The sequence below is a fragment of the Anastrepha ludens genome, chromosome 6 (assembly GCF_028408465.1).
Source record: "Anastrepha ludens isolate Willacy chromosome 6, idAnaLude1.1, whole genome shotgun sequence".
Taxonomy (NCBI): Eukaryota; Metazoa; Arthropoda; class Insecta; order Diptera; family Tephritidae; genus Anastrepha; species Anastrepha ludens.
In genome coordinates this window covers 103,803,355-103,820,096 of record NC_071502.1, presented here as the reverse complement: position 1 = coordinate 103,820,096, position 16,742 = coordinate 103,803,355, and the positions used below count along the sequence as shown (strand labels likewise).

Below are 16,742 nucleotides of genomic sequence, written 5' to 3'. Positions count from 1 at the left end.
CAAAACTCCAGGATCTGTAGGTATTTTAAGGGGGCAGATACCTGTAAATGGCCATATTTTCCCTCAATTTCATTAAAATTATTTAAAATGAAGAAGTCACTATATTTTTCCCCCAAAATTGGCATACAGTTTATTTATACATTAAAATAATATAATTTTTTTTTATTTTAATCATTTAAAATAGCGGATGTACACTAAATTCTTTCAGGAAGGTCGCAGCGGGACTTCTCAATCGGCGTCAGTGACCTGAATAGGATAAACCAAACATTTTTTTGTTTACTAATCCCATAATTTCCATATGAATTAAACAAAAATGAAACAAAATTTACGGAATAAAATGCTTCAAAAAAAAAAAAAAATGAATTTTGGGGCGAATTTTCCTACTACTTTTGCTTCGAAAAATTTTTTCGAAAACTTGAAATACATAGAAAATAATATCATAAAAAAGATGTATGCAACATTTTATGGAGATCGGTCAATAACTTTTCGTGCACGCCAATTCGAAAAATATAGATTTGAGAAAAACGCATTTAAAGTCGGCAACGTAACTACCTATGCCTCTCCCAGCGCTCGAACGCAAATAGAGTCGTCACGGTTGACGATCTATAATATAAAAAATATGATACTTACGTCCTAAAATTTTTTTGACATATTCTTAAAGAATTATAGTAACATTTTATAAAAAATTTTTTTTTTCGAAACTTTACCGGTATCTCTCCCCTTAAACGGCCATTTGTGACGTTTTTTTATTAAAACAAAAAAAAATGTAATAAAAAAATGATATCTTATTCACCGAAAAACTCTAAAATACATAATTTTTAAATGATGGTAATATTGAAATCATGAGAATGAATATTAGGATGGTCTTTATATAACCAAACAAAATTTGTTCCACCTGTTATACTTTTATTCTATTCTAAAAGTACGTTTCTGTATGTAGTAATTAGCAATAAATCCACAAAAATTAATCTACCCGTTCACAGATGGCAGATTTGCTGCAAAATTAACAATCAGCTGCCAAGAATGTTTTCTGCCTAGTGCAGGACATTTACAAAAAATGTGTTCTGAATTTTCAGTGCCCATTTCACAGAATCCGCAGATGAAAGTATCAGAGAGGTCCATTTTGTTTAAGTGAATCTCAGGCTACAGTGGCCTGTAAAGTAACCAATTAGAAGTCTGAAGTATACTCAGCTAAGCGGAAGTCGCTTATCAGAAATTTCTCTGTCCGGTGTTAGGAATTGTTTCGCTTGTCGCTGAGCGATAGAGTTTCGCCAATGGGCGATAGAGCAGAGCCGACAGGGCCGGGCAATGTTTGCGAGGGAAGAGTTAAGAACTTACCGTTACGCCAAATGATGTCCAATGGTATTATTTATCACGTTCATATAACTACATAACTCAAACTTTTACTAATATTAAAAAAAAATCACACGTTCGTTATTTAGGTGATAGCAGAGAACGGGGTTACTTTTCGAAAGTTGAGATATATGGTAAGAATTGGACATTAATGAGTATTTAACTTTGATGTACTAATGAGCCGTCGTAGCCGAATGCGTTGGGGCGTGACTACCATTCGGTAGTGCATAGGTACTTGAAACAGCAAAATGATAAAAAAAGTTTTTTTAATAGTGGTCACCCCTCGGCAGGCAATGGCAAACCTCCGAGTGTATTTCTGCCATGGAAAACAATTTGCCATTCGGAGTCGCTTAAAATTGTAGGTCCTTCCATTTGTGGAACAACATCAAGACGCACAGAAATGTATGCGCCTATTATTTATATAAAGGATGGTTAAATTTTAAGGGCCGATGTTGAATGTGAACCACACCTAAACGTCAACGACACCGTTGGACTTCTTTCTTTGGGGTTATTTGAAAGAAAAGGTGTACGTCGATAAGCCAGCAACAATTCAAGAGCTAAAGGATGAGATAATTTGGCACATTAACGGCATACAACCTCAATTATGTCTCAGCGTCATCGAAGATTTGGACCATCGGCGTCGAGGCCGCGGCGGCCATTTGGCCGATATTTTATTCCACACGTAATTGAGTCATTCCAATATTATCATAACAAAGAGAAATGACAATAATTTTCTAAAAAAATTGTATTTTATTCAAAATCCACACCGGCCCTTGAAACTTAACCACCCTTTATTTTTATAATGACTCAATTTTTGAACCAGATCATCTAAAAGAAACTATTTCTATGAGCGTTTGCTCCTTATTGTAAATAGATGGTATACGCGAGAAAAAAGTTTGAGAACCTGTGGTATGGAGATCACATAAAATTAAAAACAAAGTCAAGTCGGCTGCCCTACTGGCGCTACCTTATTGATGGATCTCAATTCAAGGCATCAAAACGGAAGAAAAAACAAATCTGCTGTCCTAGTAACATCGCCTTGTATGAATTCGCCTTGAAGAGATCCCTAGGAATGGGAATATTTGAGCAAATAAATTAAAAATACTCTCATTGGAAAGTATTGCCATTTGCAACTAATTTAGGTTATACCTGGAATAGTTTACCTTGAATAACGTTTGCCGGCAGTGGAGCAAAATTGTTTAAAAACAACAATAACTCAATGTGTTGCTAAATGTGGGAGAACAAAAACATTAGAACCGTAAATATGGATCGCAAGAGCAACGGCAAATGCAGTTCAATGACATTAACTCACTTTAAGTGCAGAGGAATCTAGCTGGACTTGACGACAAAACAAAAAGTTCTTTAAACTAGTAAATTATTTGAAATTGGCGACACGAGTTTGCAACCGTGATTTGGTACAAGTGATGAAATTTCTTACTAAAATTAAACAAGACAAAAATGTTTTTATTAAGAAATTTGAAATTATTAAAATTATTTAAATATAGTCAACAATAAAAATTGTGTTTTACTTCGAAGCTAATGGTGTGGGTAAGTAATTGCTAATAAGTGGAAGAAATGTGAAGATTTGTTGAGATAATAGCAGCTATTGCAGGTAGAGACGAAAAGAAATTAACGATGAAAAGCTTTTTTCCACAGTTGAATATATATATTTTTTTTAAATATATGTTTTTCAATTTATTGTTTTGTTTTAATGTTTTAAAACTATACAACAAAAAATGGGAAATAAGCTAAAAATCTATATTAAAAAATTATTTTCAATATTCATTATTGAATTCCCAGAAATCCTGTCATCAAAATTTATTTTGTACTTAATATGCCCACTATGCTATAGTTATAAAAAATATAAAAAAATTGAATTTCGTTCTAATATTAACTGAGTATTTTGAAATTATGAATTTTTCGTTGTTTTGTAGATTTTGCTCTAATTATAGCAGAGATTAACGGAAAATAAAAAACATTTTTGACAAAATTGATACGCTAGTTGGTAATAAAAAGTGCTTTTATTGAAAATACACCGAAAAAATAATTTTGAATATTATTACAGAATATAAAAAATAATAGTACAAAAAATATAACACAAACTATAAATGCAGCCCATAGCCAAAATGATGCAATCCCAAAAATCATGGTAATAGAAACTTTTTTTATATATATTTTTTATAAATGGTGTACGAACACCCTTTATGGTTGTTTGGCCGAGCTCGTCCTCCTATTTGTGGCGTGCGTCTTGATGTTGTTCCACAAATAGAGGGACCTACAGTTTTACGCCGACTCCGAGCGGCAGATATTTTTTATGAAGAGCTTTTTCATGGCAGAAATGCTCTCGGAGGTTTGCCATTGACTGCCGAAAGGCGATCGGTATTAGAAAAAAACTTTTTCTTTATTTTTGTCTTTCACCGAGATTCGAACCCTCGTTCTCTCTGAATTCCGAATGAAAACCTTAAGGTAGTAATAATGTAATGGTTTGTAGGATATCTCCTTCTGTCAATAACGATCTGTTGATTTGATTTTTTTTGTATTTGGAAATTACTTCCCTTAATAGTTTGTATATTCCTCCAACTTTTTAGTATATTCAAAAGAAGTGTTTTGATATTCCTGTTTTAACGCCTGTTTGAAGTCCTATTGGTTTCGAATTTCATTTTTTCGAATTTCACTTTTTCGCATTTCCCTATCTAAATTCGACCACCGATGCTCAATAACATTCAAGCATGGCGATTACGCTGGGGTTTGAACAATATGCGGGCAATTCCAAATGAGCCGATTCTGAGTCCATTTATGCTTCGGGTCGTTGTCCTGATAGCAGCGAAAATTGAAACGAATGTTTAATTTTCCTCTCAGATATCCAAATATTTGTTTATTTATATATTTATCCATATTACTTTTAATAAAAGCCAAATTAAATTTCCGGTTTCTTCAGCTGACATCCATCCTTTTACCAGTAACTGTTTAACTATGCTGCGCTGATTTTGCGATTTTTCATTTGCTTTCGCGATCTTTATAGTGATTTCGTTCTATTTCACGCTCTTCAAGAGATACGACCCATTATAATTTCCCACACTCGACCACGATATTTTGGTGCTAAATATGATTGTTTTATTCACAGGCACTAATATCTACCGGAATCCCTACCCGAATGAGTTGGTGCGTGACTACCATTCGTAAGTGCGTGGGTTCGAGTCTCCGTACGTGAAACAGCAAAATGATAGAAACATTTATTTTCTGCTGAAAGTTGTGGATTTGGTCAAATTTGGCCAATTTTGTTTAGTTATTTTGTGTTACGTGTTAGTCCACGCAGAAGCGTGGACGATGACAACATCCGATGAAGCGACGCTTGGAGTGTTCGAGAGAAAGATTCTGTGTAAGATTTTTGGACCTTTGCACGTTGGCAATGGCGAATATCGCAGACGATGGAACGATGAGCTGTATGAGCTTTACGACGACATAGACATAGCGCAGCGAATAAAGATCTAGCGGCTACGTTGGCTGGGTCATGTCGTCCGAATGGATACAAACGCTCCGGCTTTGAAAGTATTCGATGCGGTACCAGCTGGTGGTAGCAGAGGAAGGGGGCGGCCTCCTCAACGTTGGAAAGATCAGGTGGAGAAGGACTTGGCTTCACTTGGTGTGTCCAACTGGCGCCGGTTAGCTCGAGAAAGAAACGACTGGCGCGCTTTGCTAAACTCGGCCAAAATCGCGTAAGCGGTTATAGCGCCAATTAAGAAGAAGAAGTTAGTCCATCTGTCAACGGCCTGCTTCTGGAATAGTAAGAAGATTTCTCTTTTGTGTACACCTTGGGATCAGCCTATTTCTGTCGCTTCGGATTCATTATTGGAGGCTCCTTGTCTTGCCAGTTCTTCAGCTTTCCTTTCTATGTATTTTTTCATTTCCTTCTACATATGTACATATGTTCTATTTGGCCTCGTACCTAGATGAGAATGATGTCTGTCGTGCACGCTAAAGCATTAAGTTCTTCTTTGCATTGCGTGGCGATTTTTGAATTGGGTGTAGGTCACCTTAAAGCCAAGATGGCTGCTTGAATATCTCAAACAATTCATACTTTCGATAGTTCTTGTGAAGGGTTTTTAATTATCCTGTAAGCTTTTTTATGCTGAGAACTTCTGCTTGAAAAATACGATTCCAATTCCCCAGGCGAAAAGACTTGGAAATGTCGACGCCTTTCGAATATACACCAATGACGTCGCCGCAATCCATCTTGAATCCGTTAGTGTAAAATGCAGTTGTATTTTCTTGTAATAATTGTACTAAAAATATCGAACTTTTCTGAACTTTTTTCAAATCAATTAATTAAGAGAGAAATGTAAAACCAAAATTCATACTAGGAATATTAAAAGATATTATACATATTTCTTTTTTGATCTCTTATAAAAGTGAGTTACGAAATATATGAGGTTTACTTGTAACATGACTTCTAAGGGACTTACCTTTTTAGGTTAGTCAAAGTAACATATTACCTAACAATCGACCAAAACAGCTCGGCTATCGATTGTTAAGGGGTTATATATAGTTAAAAGGTCGAAAAAAGCGAATTTTACAGTATTTTTTCTAAGAAAACTTTTAAATTTATTGATCTAAAAATTTTTACACATATTATGTTATCTTTTAACTGTATTTTAAAACTTAGTACCAGCAAAAATATTTATTTGGAAGGGAGCTACAGCTGATCTCCGGGAGCTTCTCTCAAAAGAGACGTTTTGCGGTGACCCCTATATCTCTGAACTGGGTCCTCTGAAATTAAAAAACCAAACAGATTTTGTTAAAGTAATGTTAAATCTAGTAATTAATCGACGGAATAAGCAAAATAAATTTTTTCATAAAATGGCGGTTTCTCAAAAAAAAAAATCGATTTTTGATATGTATATAATAATAAAAAATATTTATCGGTGAGAAAAAACTTGGACTAATTACTAAAAAATATATTTAAGAAGCTTGTGTTAAAATTTGAGACTAACCCTTTTCGAATAATGTTGGTCACCGACTTTGAGAAAAACGCGTTTAAAGTTTGAAAAGCACATTCAAGCACCTTGAAATGCCTTTTCAAATTTGCGTGTAACTTCACAGGTATTTAATTTTCTGTGAGTATTCCTAAATATACATATGCATGTACGATAAGAAAAAAATAATAATAAAAAAAATTGATTTTTAGGAAATTCTAACTGTATATAACTCCTTAATATATAGATAGAAAAGATAACGATTTTCCAACCTTATATTCTTGTTGGTTGTTGAAACATTCATTAGACCAGTTATAGTAATTACTGAAACTTGTAAAATATAATTAAACACAAAAACTACATTTTATTAAAAAATTCCTATACTGTTTCTAGTCTAATCCCCTATCCAACTTAAAACCGCTTAGATTACACTTCCTCTTGGAATACAAATGTGACTTAACTGGCCATTTCGGCAACGTTTCGTTGCTATTCGTGAAAGAATCCAAGTCAGAGCAAGTAATTTGTACGAAACGACACAACAGCGGTTGCTTAAAACTGAATTTCTTTATAACTGTCTGGCCACCTAGGCTATGCAAACACCTTTTCTTCTTTTTAACAGCTATGACGTAATTTCAATTGTCTTCAAAGCATTGCCTTGTGTAAGCCCAAGGTAAGAATCTAAATGCAGAAAGCAACCTTATAATCTTCGAAAAATCGGTTAATTCGAAAAACATTTGAGCGCTTTTGGAATGCACGAATTTTGTTAACTCCGGAATCAAAGGTGTTTATTTCCTGCGTTAAAATTAAAATAGAGAATTGTGGACACGTATAACTTTACCATAATTAGGTTAAGCTTTATTTGACGCATTTTACACCGATTTGAAAATGAGGTAACAACTTAACATACATCAAATAGAAGTGTTCTGCTCCACACTACATATCGCGCAAAATGTTATTTTCATTGCTTTTAATGTTTCGCGCCGCCTGAAAGTATGCATTGCAAATTTTGAATAAACCTATTGGTGCATTTATAGTACAGGTATCCCTCGTATAACGCGATAGTTACGTTCCAGAAGAATTGCGCGTTATGTAATTCCGCGTTATCTAAAACATAGTTTTCATATAAATTTGGGGGTTATGTTCCAATAGGTTTTTTTTTTAATAAAATACATACAAAATAACAGATGCACATATATTTCAACTCAATACTAAAGTTCAGACTTTATAATACAATTAAAAACACAAAACAAAAAATTTAAAATCAAACTAAAACAAATTAAAGGTTTATTAAAAACTTTATTGTTATTCCTCAAACTTCATATGGTAATTAATCTGTTTCACTGTCTTCAAAGATCTTTGCACGTGGGCGTTTTGGGGGAGCAATAGCTTCATCAGAAGATATTTCTTCAACATAGTTTTCGCTATTGGATAAGAAACTAGTTGTGGGACCTTGTGGTTCTTCTACTGGTTTTATAATTGCAAAATCTGTTATCAGTTTTTGGTGGGTGGTTTTTTTAAGCTCCTTTTCAATTTCGTAATAAGGTGCTAGATTAATATCTATTCTATCTATCTAAGGCAAAAAAGAGTAATTCTCGGTTTACATTAAAAATACATTACATATTATAAATATATGGTACGCAAATTAGTGTTACCAGATTTTATAATTGTGCATTTTCCCCTTCGCATTATATAAGCCTAAATTTCGCGTTGTACTGAAACCTAATTTTTCCAAATCGCGTTATATCGAAACCGCGTTGTATAAGACCGCGTTATACAAGGGATACCTGTATTTTACTACAATAACAAGCATCATAAAGGGTATTGACCGGCCACGAGCATCACAAGTAACGACTTGAAATTGAAAATTTCCAGCTCCTTTCCAGTGCTGTCAACTTACGTTTACTGATGTCACTTGCTTCTCTATACGCCTCTTGTCGAATCGGAGGGGCCTATTATTAAACAAAAAACTAACATTTCAAATTATTGATTTAACTTAGCACTTTTACAACTCGCAACTTTTCGTTAAACAATTTGCAAAAACTTATTTGGTTTCTTTAGCGCTATTTTTTTTTATGCAATTGTTTACATTTGTACATACGCATGCGCACACACAGCGGATCAGCAGGATGTTCTATGAATTTCGTGTCCGAGAAAGACGAAACGAAAAAAAATGCGTTTGGATTATTCGGAACATTCAAACGAATAAGTAAACTGAAAAATGTATTTCGAATATTTGCGATGAATGAAGAAACACACCTATAATGTCAATATTGTAAAAAAAGAGTGAATATATGTGCCTACCAGCGACGAGTTCTGAGCCAAAGCCAAGGCGTGTCAATGACGTAGCAGTAGTAGGGCAAGAAAAACACTAAATTGTCCAACTTGAAATGTCAAATTTTGCAGGGGCGGGCATTTTGCTGTTGTTTGAATTCTCCACTCTGAAGAAGAGTACAGAAAGTGTAATCAAAATCAGGTCGCTAACAGCTCTCAGCGACTATAAAGGCTTCAAATGAGTTGCTGACGTAATTAAAGAAGTAGCAGCAATTTCTTTCATTTCATTCACTTCTCTCTCTGTTAAATATCCTAAAGCAAACAAAGTTTGACAGTTTAGATATCAAAGCAGCTTTCCGGCTGACACCTTTCTGCACATTTATATCAGCGATCGCCACTCGCAGTCGAACTGTCACGCATTCGAAACAGTCAAGCAAAGAGATTCTTATTTTTGTGGGCATTCCACGCAAACCATTTCATTTAAAATATGTTGTCGCTCGCTGTCTCTGTGCAAGTAAAGAATTGCCAGGACTACTAATTCTTATTGGGAAAGAGGATCAGGTAAAATGGAGGAAGTCATTCCTAGATTTACGGAAGCAACACGATCTAGAGGCGCATTTGGGAAAGTGGAGTTGATTTTAATTTAAACGGATTCTTGCTTTAGTTACAGTTATACGGATTTTTAGCAGGCATTTGGACCAGATCTTCCTCCTATGTGTGGCGTGCGACTTCATGTTGTACCACAAATGGAGCGAACTCCTACAGTTTTAAGCCGACTCCGAAAGATAAATAGTTTTTTATGTGGAGCTTTTTCATGGCAGAAATAAACTCGCAGTTTTGACATTGTCTGCCGAGGCGCGAACGCAATCAGAAACAACTTTTTCTATCACTTTGGTGTTTCATGCACGGAGATTCGAGCCTACGCACTACCGAATGGTAGTCCGCACCAACCTGTTCGGCTACGGCGGTCGCTAGCAAAACTTTTCCATTATAAAAAAAGTCGAGTAATATTTAGTATAATGTCTATTGCTTTGAAAAAAAGGTTAAAAGGGGGCGATAGAGGGGTGTATCCCCATCATAAAACTGAAAACCGCACCCTCCGGAGGCTTATAGTTTTTAAGTAATTAATGTTAAAGTTCTGTAATTTAGCGAAAAGTTAGTGTTGCCATACACCTGAAAAAAAAACGAAGTTCGTATGCAGAGATGTTCAGTGGAGAGTTGATTGTAGAATTGCAGTATTTTTTGCTGTAATTTAATATTGAGAACTATTTTTGAAAATAAAAACATACAACTCATCGAAACTTAAAAACAATGATATTAAACGTATCACAAAAAATAATAAACTAATTAAAAGCCAAAAATTACGGTGTATAAGTGTATTGTATTGCTTCGATCAATTTTACAAACTGCCTTTTATAAACAGATTTTCTCCACAAAAATCGATTATCATGTCTGCAAAACAAATAGGGCGGTCGTAGTTGTCTTTGTTAAAAAACTCGTTTCCTTTTAAAAAAATAGCCCTCATCAGTCCAACTTCGGCTGCGCAATACACAGTATTTTTGCGTAGAACTCCTTTCCGTGTTAAAACCATTGAATCCAAAAATAAAACGTCATATGCGTGTGTGTAGTAAGGAGGCACAATAACCCCCATCCCCATCATTAACACTAAACTCAAATACTTCATTTTTGTTCAAATTTTTGTTTTCATTTGCAGGCATACGGCAACACCATACTGTTGTCATTCCAATCTTCTTCTTATTCGCGTTTTAAATTGGAAAGTGATTGTATGGACAAATACATTTGCATTTAATTTTAAAGAAAACAATACGAATATAAAGATAAAAATAAGTAAAAACACGCGTGTGAGTGTATATTTAGTGAATTTTAGTGAAGTGTTAAAAAATATATAGAGCAATGTGCCAAATTATAGTGAAGTTCCCGAGGCACTTTGAAGGCAAATAATTACGAAATTATTATTTCCCGAATAATTTGGAATTATAAAGATTGTTCCTTAACAACTCCCTAACAACTCTACCAAGTTTCATTAATAAATACATTATAGTTTGCCAAAAATTGCCCAATACACATTATTGTGAATCCCAGCCAAAATGTCTATGATTGAATTTTTTGTAATCAAACAACTTTATTTTTGGGTGAACCTGATCCAAAAATATTGTAATAAAATGGAAAATTTAGCAGCAAAAAGCGTGAGTATATGAAATCTATTTATGGTAGTTTCCTTGGACAGCAAACATTTTTTTTTTAAATCTCAGCTGATATGTCTTCTATCGGGTTTTGCAAGTGATGGTAAATTTTTTGTTCGTTAACTTTTTTTGCTTCTTCCGGTCCTTGGGAGAGAATTTTCTCTTGAGCTCTTGATTTTAACTGATGGTTAGTGGTGGCAAATTTAGTTACCGAACACACCTATTTGTGTATTCATAAAGACTTTTCCGTTTTTGACGTTCATTATTAATATTTCCAAAAATTTGCATTTAGAGAAATATTGGTAAATTTGGCACTAGCGAATGCTGCTCAAATTAATTGAAATTTCATAAAGCGAATTCTATGGAAAACAATCGAATGGTATACATATTTTAAGAGTAAAAACTTTCTTGTGCCAGACTTTGATCCCCTTAATAATTATTATTAGGTTTGTTCATGAAAAAATTATACATATGCATATACATATAAAGAGTGGCGCAAAATTAACCATTCAACTTTTTACTAAAAAAAAAAATTATTTGGAATGACAGAAATTTTTATTTTGACCCTTACGTGCTCCATTGCTTGTCTGTTTGTATGCTGCAGCTGTCTAGCTCACAAGTGTCAAATATGATTGCCGTAGGACGATGTTTGCACATATTATAAATCTTTCCAAAATTGATTAATTTTGCGCCACCTGTTATATATACTTGGCGCGTACACCCTCTTTGGGTGTTTGGTCGAGCTCCTCCTTCTATTTGTGGTGTGCGTTTTGATGTTGTTTCACAAAAGTGAAAATTATCAAGTAACTTTATTTCCGAGAAAGCGCTCTCAAAGAGAAAAATATAAAAAAAGTACATGAATTCAAAACCTGTAACAATTTTCAAGTGTAAGAAATTATAAAATTAAAAAAAAATAATCAAATAAAATTCTTAGCATCACAGGATTTTATTTTGTCCACAACAATTTGTGCCCTTTCATCGTCGCTGTCAGATGAAGAACATTCCATTTGCAATCCCTATTTAATATATCACTTCAAAGGAACTTTATAAATTTTATCTAAAGCATATTTACTTACATTCTCCATTTTAATCACAGTTTTTATTTAAATTTAGAACTTTGAACAGCTGTTTTTCTCACTTGCAAATTCTTACAAATAAAAATTCATCCATTTTTATTTTCAAATTGTGTTTTGCTTCTTTTTTATTATAATTTTATTATAATTTGATTTAATGTTGTTGCTTAAATGGGAACGAAGTAACGGATGCGTTGGCTTCGTTACCAATAGGACCCAAACCCTCTCGGCCAATTGCAGCCAGAAGACAGGCATTAAGCTCAGCACACCATAGCTTCATCTTAGGTCTAATAAGGGTACCTCAGCGTTAGATGCGGCCCTGTGAAGAGTAGAGCCCACAAAAGAATGTGAGGGCGAAGTGCCATCATAACTTATAATAAACTCAAATAGAGACGCATCTCTTCTCCTCCATTTCTCATTATGCGCATTGGCATCGCATCTCTTTAGGAGTGCTAGCTTCCTTCTGTTGCAGTAGCTTAAAAACTCCGTACCTCATCTGGGGGAACGGTGTTGTTATACCCCGCAAAATATGTCGACGTCTCTGCGGGTCTCGTGCATTAGCAGCTGTGCCTGGATCGCAACGAGAAGAACTCTGTAATGCAAAAATAGTTAATGCTGGGTTGGGTTGGTCTAGTAACTTGTCTCGATTTTGTTGGCCCAGTGACTTGCCTGGGTTCTCTATCAGGATGTACTTCTACCATGGTTGGCATGGTAGACATAGGGAGCGTTTTGGCTGACGGTTCGCTACCCTCCTCCGTAACCATTGGTTCCGGCTGTGCTTCTTTGTCCTCGGCAGCCTTCTGCATCCATAGTTTCATGGTGACAGAGCTGAAACGGTAATTCAGTCGGTAGCCTATCCTTCTTATGGTTACGTATGAGTCAATGCTCAGGTTAAGCCTGAGCCCTGCATCCTTGACGCCGCTGCTCAGAATGCGCCACACTTCTAGTTTTACGCCACCGTTCTGTGATTATTTTGTTCGGTTTGTAGATTTGTTTTGTATTGGGAAAGGAGCTGACAAGTCTGACGTCAAAATCGCAAACAAAAAAAAAATAAACTGTTTTTATTGGCGCTACCTAAGACACTCAATTCACCTTTTTTACTTACTAACTTAGTTTTAATTTAATTTTTTTTGATTAAATTAGTTATAAGCTAATCGATTTTTTGGATTTGCAGTTGGTACTGGAAATCAAACTCTATCAATGGCAAAAGGTTTTCCAAGATTTTACAGCGAAAGTTATTAAAATTAATTTGATTAAAATAAATTATTTAACAAAATTATAGTAATAATAATAATAGTAAAGAAATGAATTTATTCAAAGATAAGCAAATTTTATAACAGATAATGGGAGCTTTTGCATGTGAAGCCCGTTCTGAGTTGGCAGCATCCCTTTCTGCGAGCAATTATTTCTAGATAAAAGTTCCAACAAATGGTTCAAAACACTCTAATGGCTTTAGGTCTAAAAAAATGACGTTAGTGAAATATGTTTTGCACAAATAATTCTTGGAATCACCGAATGCACAAAAAAATATTGATAATCTTCCATTAAATACCTACATGAAATCATTAGAAAGAAAGTCGATAACGCGATAGGACAAGTCCTGAGTTCAGTGTTTGCAATCTTTAAATAAATAAATTTAATTGTTCAATTTAAAAGATTTATTTCTCAGGAAAGATGGAGCTCCATATCTTCATGTGCTATTTCGAATACCCTTTGGCCCCAATAAGATATACGAAGGACTCAGAAAGTCCTTTGGACTCCTCGCCATTCAATTTCCAAACTCGTAGCTGTATTTACCGGCCACTGGACGATCGTCACACACGCGGAAAAGTTAGGGTTACCATTTAACCACCATTGCAGAAGCTGTGGCGACCTTTCAGAGAAGGGGACTGTTGAGCACTTTCTCTGTAAATGTCCGGGTTTGGTAGCTAGACGATTAAGGCCACTGGGTGCTCCTTTCTTCGACAGCCTGGGGCAGTGCGCCAACCTAAATCCAATCAATCTCCTCCATTAATAATTATCAACAGCTCTGGCTGGCTGTAAATCTCTGCCTGTTGGAGGTCTCATATTGATATCAAAACTGCGCTTCTACTTGAGGAGTGCCAGACTGGCACTTCAACCATTTCACTTTACTACCTAAGAGATTTATAAAGTTTACATATTTACATATATAGTTTTCCAAAAATCTTTACAGAGTGAAAGAAATAACATAAATAAGTAATTCTTCTCCTTAATCAAAAGCACAAAGATTTGTAGTTACCAAAAATGTTTAAGGTCACTACTTTTTGAGATTGACTCAAAGGTGAGAGTTTATTTCTTTACCATTTGGCTTGAGAACAACATCAGATTTCAACATAAATTTGGTATTTGTTGGTTAAAGAAAACTTTTTTAATTACTTTCGATAAATTAATCCATCGAAAAATTTATATTTCCCATCGGTATCAAATCAATATGAATTGAATGCGTGATTGCATTATATACTATATAATATACTATAAGTATACATACATATGTATGTATAAGCACATATGTAGGTATGTATGTATGTCAAACATGAGGTCTCGAAAATTCCTTAATGCAGTTTTCTTCCTTCCCAGAATTGTCCCCGCTCGCAAATCCAGGTAAAGCTAAACAAAGCAAAAAAAAGACAAAAATGCAATTGGCCATGCAGCTTATTTATTGTTCCCAAAAATAATCAAACCTTTTAACTAAGTATGCGATATTGAACGACAGGTAACAGGATTTAAGCGTTCAATCTTTTCTATTGTTCTACAATTCGGCCAGAATTTAGCGAGACGAATTGCAAGTCCGATTCTCACTAGTCGGTTTAAAACTTAGTCATAGATAAGTAGGTATGCATGTAACTCTCTCATTTTATGCGAGAGCGCGCCCATTGACTCGTTTCAATATTGAGCAAATGAACAGCGAATAGGTTAAATGGCGAGTTGCCAGAAGTAGGGCGCACTGACGAAGACAGTTCGTTTTTACGTTAACGGCGCGAGTTGCATATTTTGAAGAATTTATAGTTAAATGGGAGGGGGAAATAAAAACGAAAAAGGTATATATTAAAGTTAGTGCGTTAAAAATTGACATACTTGTTGCTATTGCTATTGAAAGCTGATTGTTGGATTTTTTATAAATATGCAAGTATATTTGTGATATTTTGCTAACATACTTTTGCTAACTATTTTTTAAGTTATAAAAATGAATTTTTGTCTTTGTGAATCGTTATTTTCATTTTTTTGTTTTGCAGTTATATGCAAAAATTGCTATATTTTCTACATTTATTTACAATTTGTCTTTTACCTTCATTTTTTTTATCTTATAGTGTCTAATAATTTTCTTTAAATCTTATTTTACATTTTTTTGCTCATTTCATATTTTACATTGATTGTGTTTATTTTGTTTTAAATTGTGTTTTATATTCATGTTTACGTGGGCCATAGAGGCCCAATACTAACTTCGGTTACGTGCCGTTTGCATACCTCAAAGGTGGTGTAGAAACTGCAAAATTTCCAATTTTAGTTTAAAAAGTACCCAATTAATGTCTCTTCGATGTGGCATCATTGACGAAAGCTATCAAAAATGCACATCTTGGCAGCGCTCTCACGAAAAAACGAGTTTCGCAGCTAATTCTCTATGACTTAGTTATCAACTAAGCAGGTACTAAACATACAGGTATACATATGATACCTATTTACTAATGCAAAGTACACACGCTCCAATCGTTGTATCAACCTCTGCAAGTTGGATCAACGGTTATATCATGTTAAGTATGGTTGTACAACCGATTTCCATGTTGGTCCAATGGTTGCATGAAAATTAAAACAAATTAAAAAAAAATTAACTTTTTTTTAAATATAAAAAAATTGAAAAAAGTAAAATCACAATTAATAGATAATTATTATTGAACAAATTTCACTTCAAGCCTGAATTTTGCGAAATGTTCATCACCACGAAATTTAGAATAATAAATTTGGACAACGCGTTGTAACGGGTATACTAAACAGCCGTCCAACTCATGGTACAACATGTTGGTGCAATGGTTGCCAAATTCGTGTACCGCTCGTCTTGCCGGAACAGACAAAACACGTCCAATTCTCTACTTTCAGGCATAACAACAATGCAGGCAACATACAATAGAAAACAGCTGATTTGTTTGTATACGGCAAAACGGACTAATTGTGGCATACCTATTACTTCCGAGAACTGTAAATGGCAAATGGGATTCGAAAATTCCGTAAAAATTTTCCAAACCTTAAAACGGATTTAGTCGGAACCAGATGTCAGTACTTATTTTAATGCGTACAGGCATTTTCGGCTAATTGAGTTGTTGATGTTGTTGTAGTTGTAACAATTTATCAAGCTCAATTCGATGTAGTCACCGATCGTCATCTTCACCATCTATCCCATCTAACGGTAGGCCCAGGAAGTAAGCTGGGTTGGGTCCAAAGGAGAGGGGTGTTAGGTGCCTCAGTTATCCACCGGCATAAAACGCTGAAAGTGTCCAAATATATGGGAGTTCAATATACATAAATGAAAACTCATCACCGCAAAATTTGCGGCGAGTTGATTTTTTACGTAAAGCCGTGCCAGCTGAGTGCTTTCCTTTTCTAGGCAGGTTTGCCAGCATCAATATTTTGAAATTACTAAAAATTATTCAAAAATGAAATTCGATTATTAATTTTGCGCCCTGATAAATACATTTTCCATTTCAAAATTATAATTTTTTTCCGTTTAATAAAAAAAATTATTCAAAAACAAGATTGGGTGATTATTTTTGCCCCCTGATAAATACATTTTCCATTTCAAAATTGTAATTTTCTTTCCATTTAATAAAAATAATTATTCAAAATAAAGATTGGGT

The 16,742-nt window shown here is 34.5% G+C and overlaps 2 long non-coding RNA genes across 3 annotated transcripts; one reads left to right on the top strand and one right to left on the bottom strand.

The window, feature by feature from the left end:
• Positions 1-2,065: 2,065 nt before the first annotated feature.
• LOC128867969 (uncharacterized) lies at positions 2,066-3,776 on the top strand. The gene is made up of 2 exons (XR_008455044.1): positions 2,066-2,901; positions 2,966-3,776. It is a non-coding gene; the product is annotated as an uncharacterized LOC128867969 (long non-coding RNA).
• Positions 3,777-14,153: 10,377 nt separating this feature from the next.
• Positions 14,154-16,525, bottom strand: LOC128866789 (uncharacterized). Of its 2 annotated transcripts, XR_008454954.1 has the most exons (4): positions 16,457-16,525; positions 16,185-16,372; positions 14,577-15,615; positions 14,154-14,502 (listed from the first exon to the last, which is right to left on the bottom strand). It is a non-coding gene; the product is annotated as an uncharacterized LOC128866789 (long non-coding RNA). The 2 variants fall into 2 exon arrangements; XR_008454953.1 differs by having other exon boundaries at positions 16,185-16,513.
• Positions 16,526-16,742: the final 217 nt, after the last annotated feature.